This window comes from Centroberyx gerrardi, chromosome 12, assembly GCF_048128805.1.
Source record: "Centroberyx gerrardi isolate f3 chromosome 12, fCenGer3.hap1.cur.20231027, whole genome shotgun sequence".
Lineage (NCBI taxonomy): Eukaryota > Metazoa > Chordata > Actinopteri > Beryciformes > Berycidae > Centroberyx > Centroberyx gerrardi.
In genome coordinates this window covers 679,597-683,587 of record NC_136008.1, presented here as the reverse complement: position 1 = coordinate 683,587, position 3,991 = coordinate 679,597, and positions in this window count along the sequence as shown.

Genomic DNA, 3,991 nt, shown 5'->3' with positions numbered 1-3,991 from the left:
TAGTTTGCCTATAGTGTCTCTGTCTTATTTCTGCTGTTCGTAGCGGATAAGGGCCCCAGCCCCAGTGCTTCTCACAGCTACTCATCAGCTGTTGGCTGATTATTCACCAGTATGGCTTCTTCTGCCAAACCTCCATGGATCCCTGTGATGAGCCACTGCGAGTGCCCATCTTGTTCAGCCATGGCTCATCTTATGGAAGACATTGATAATACCTGTGAGGCAAGGTGCTGCTTGCCCTTAGAGGACAGGATTGATTGAACAGTGTACTCGTGCCAGGGCTGCGGAGTCTCCTGCTGAAGATGCCGTGGCTAGTTCCCAGTGATGCACCTCAGGTCAATCCTGGATGTAGCAGGCCGGCTAAATTCGGCTATCCACCCGGCATGGAAGACACGTCGCCAGTAGAACATAAAATTGTGCCTTTGACTCTTATTGGTCCAGGTTGTGTGACTACCACTCCGCGTAAGGAGTGTGATAAAACGGACCGGCTGGTATGTCAGACCTGCAGTGCGGCTGCTCCTGCAGCTCGTATGGGTAACGCCCTTTCCATCCCATTGGTTGCTCTGCGGAAAACGGCCAACTTGGACAACTCAGACACCAGGAGACTGTTGAGTCCACTCTGGCGGTTCACTCCCAGCTCACCTGGGACATTGGCGTAGCCATTGTGGCGGTTTGACTATAGCTACTGCTGTGCAGCTACTGCTGTGGTTCCTCTCAGGCTTCTCAGGGCCAGGCCTCTCCAGAGGAGGCTGAATGACCTCTGCCTCCATCTCAAGAGGGACAAAAAAAATCTGGAAATCTGGGTGAGAAAATCTTGTCTCCGATCCCTGCTTCCCTGGAGGAAGTGGCAGTGCTCCCATTCAGAAGGACTGTAATAACAACGGATGCCTCCCTGACTGGATGGGGATCAGTCTGGGAGTTCAGGATGTTGAGGGGAAGTGGCCACCCCCCTAGGCTTTTGAACACATCAGTGTGTCAGAGCTGAGAGACATTAATCTTTCTCTGTTCTCTCACATTCAGGGCAGACATGTCTTGGTGAGGACAGACAACACCTCAGCTTTGTACCACATTAATCACCAAGGGGGCACCAGGTCACTTTGTTGTCTCCAGGTGTCTCAGCAACTCCTGTTGTGGGCCACAACTCAGTTGGCCTCTCTTAGAGCAGTCCATGTCCCAGGGGCTGCGGATCTCCTTTCCAGATCCCGGCCCTTTCCAGGGGAATGGCGGCTACACCCGGAGGTGGGCTTGTTTCAGGCCCGATCCGATCTCTTTGCATCCCAACAGACAACTCATTGCGGCGTGTGGTTCTCCCGATCAGGTCAGGGGGGGCCTTAGGCCTGGATGAGCTATCATCAGAATGGCCAGAAGACTTATGAAGTCATATGCTTTTCCCCCACTGTCACGGATTCCCAAAGTGTTGTCCCAGATCAACCTGGGACACTACAGGATCCTGTTACTTGCTCCCCGGTGGCCTGGCAGACATTGGTTCCCAGATCTCCTGCAGTTGGTCCAGGTCTCCCTTGGCCCCTACTAGTCGGATCTCCCGTCTCAGGCAGATCTAGGTCAGATTTGGCACTCCAAGTCCAATACTCGTGACTTCGGGTCTCGCCCCTTCTGAGTCCGTCCCTCAGAATCTAGATTAAGCTGTCTTGGGCACCTTGCGTAACGCCAGGGCGCCGTCCACATGCTCCAATTACAGTCATAGATGGAAACTGTTTGCATCTTGGTGCATGGACAGGCAAGTGAATCCTGTCACTTGTCCTGTTCCTGTTGTTCTCCGCACCTGAAAAGGTGTTTGAGATAGAAGACAATAATACCAGGCATTACCTCCACATATGAGTGCATATGTTGAATTGCGGATGTTTTACGCACAAAATAAATTATTTTTTCCAGGGTTAAAAAGAAGGTGAACATCATTAGATGTACAGTATCGTAGTGTCTTTAGTTAAACTCTATGTAATCAGATTGATTTGATAACTGCCCCCCTCCCCCTCCACCGCTGCTCTCCATGCCCATTTCATTGCATTTTTCAAAGTAATTGGGTAGGCGGAGAGGGACTGAAACACCCTTTAATGTTAGCAGTAGTTGGTGTTAACAGCAGCAACTAAGTGTTGGTGTTTTTCCTCCAGGTAGAGGAGGAGTCGGCCTGGGGCCCCGGGCAGGAGCCTGCGGGGGGCGGGGCAGGAGAGGAGGCCATAGGAGGACAGAGGAGGTCATCACCAAGCAGGAGCTGGACAAACAGCTGGACGAATACATGTCCATGTCCAAGAGCAGACTGGACGCCCAGCTGGACGAATACATGTCCATGTCCAAGAGCAGACTGGACGCCCAGCTGGATGAATACATGGCTATGGCTGGAGACGACCACTGGGACTGAGGTGGTGGGGAGGGGGGGGTATCAAAACTGCACTTGGACTGATATTGAGGCAACTCATAACGAAGGAATGGTCGACTTGATTTTCTACATGTGGTGACAGTAGAATGTGGAATACATTTTTGAATTATTTGCAACATGAACCTGTTTTTCTCTTCCAAGGAAATCTCAAAGCTGTCTGACTGATGTAAAGCCGTGATTCTCAACCTTTTCTGCTCTGGACCCTCTAAAACGAAGTGATGCCAACTCACAAACCCTGCTGCAGGTAGAAACCTGCAGGACAGTGAACTTTGACACCAAATGATGGTTTTATTTTCCCCTTTTCAGGATGTTTAACTTTGATTGAACGAAGGCCAAAGGCTGCAAATATTCATTATTTCACAAAAAGGCATTTATCACAAAGATAAAAAACATGATAATAAAGTTGTATATAAGAAATATATATTTTCACATCAGATTTAGATTGATGAATCATCTTGTGACGTCCTAGAGGGTCCCAGCGCCCAGGTTGAGAACCACTTTTTTCTGAGTTGTGTAGATATAAAAGTCACTTCTGTAAAAACCCAAAGTGGATATTCTAATGCTTGATTTAACCATGCTGCTTCATTTGAATGTTCACATGACTGTTCTCCAGTCACACTGTCAGCTTTACCGGCTAGAAGAGGAACAGATTTGATTTGATGAGACTTCAGGTTCGTTTGCCAAAGTTTTACCAGAGTATAAAGTGGTTTGTTCAGCTGTTTTCGGATTACATGTTGTTGTTTTTTGTAATTTGCACGGTGATGCAAGCCGACAGTTACCTCATCTGACCAGCCTGTCTAGTTGACTGTTTTAGTGTATTTACTGCACACTAACTGCACTGTGTTTAGAAAAGTCTGACTTGGTCTGATTGCTTTCAATGTTAGTGAGGCTTCACTTTTGTTACAAAAGTCAAAATGAGATTTTGTTTTACAGCAACGTACCTGCTGAGTCCTCATTACCTCTCATATACGCAGGTAGTGACTGTTTTCGTTCCTTTTACTGGATGAACATGACATGTCAGTAGAGTGTTTGCAATAAATGGCAGCTGGTTTGTGTGAACTTGACTTTTGTACAATCAAGTATGTTATAGACATCGGAGGCGTTAAGCATTGTGAGTGTACACCTGTCAGCCGGGGGACACAGCAGACTGATAATGGTGGAGGTCTGTAAGTTAGTCCGGTCTACATGAACCAACCAGCTGGAGTCCCAATCCATCATAAAGCTGGTGATACACAGGCAAACTTTTAGGGCAAATCTGGGGCAAAACTTGTTGGCAGTGAGTATGAGCAACTGGGCGGTGGTAACTGACTTATTTGATAGTTGGAGTGAAAATGGATGAAAAACATCCTGCTGCTGTCACTGTCATCTTGCCTCCTCTTTTCTACTGAAAATGTAATTTAATCATTTTATCCAGACCATCACTGCAATTTCACACCATATATTATAGGCTAGCTGGATTAAATGTTCTCTAAAAAGAATCAGCCATTATTTCCTAGCTGTGTTTACTATCTAATAGCAGTTGGACCATTTAGAAAATATTTTGGGCAGAGGACACCTGAACAGTTTTGTTGTTGGTTGATGTTGAAACCTTGCCAGCAA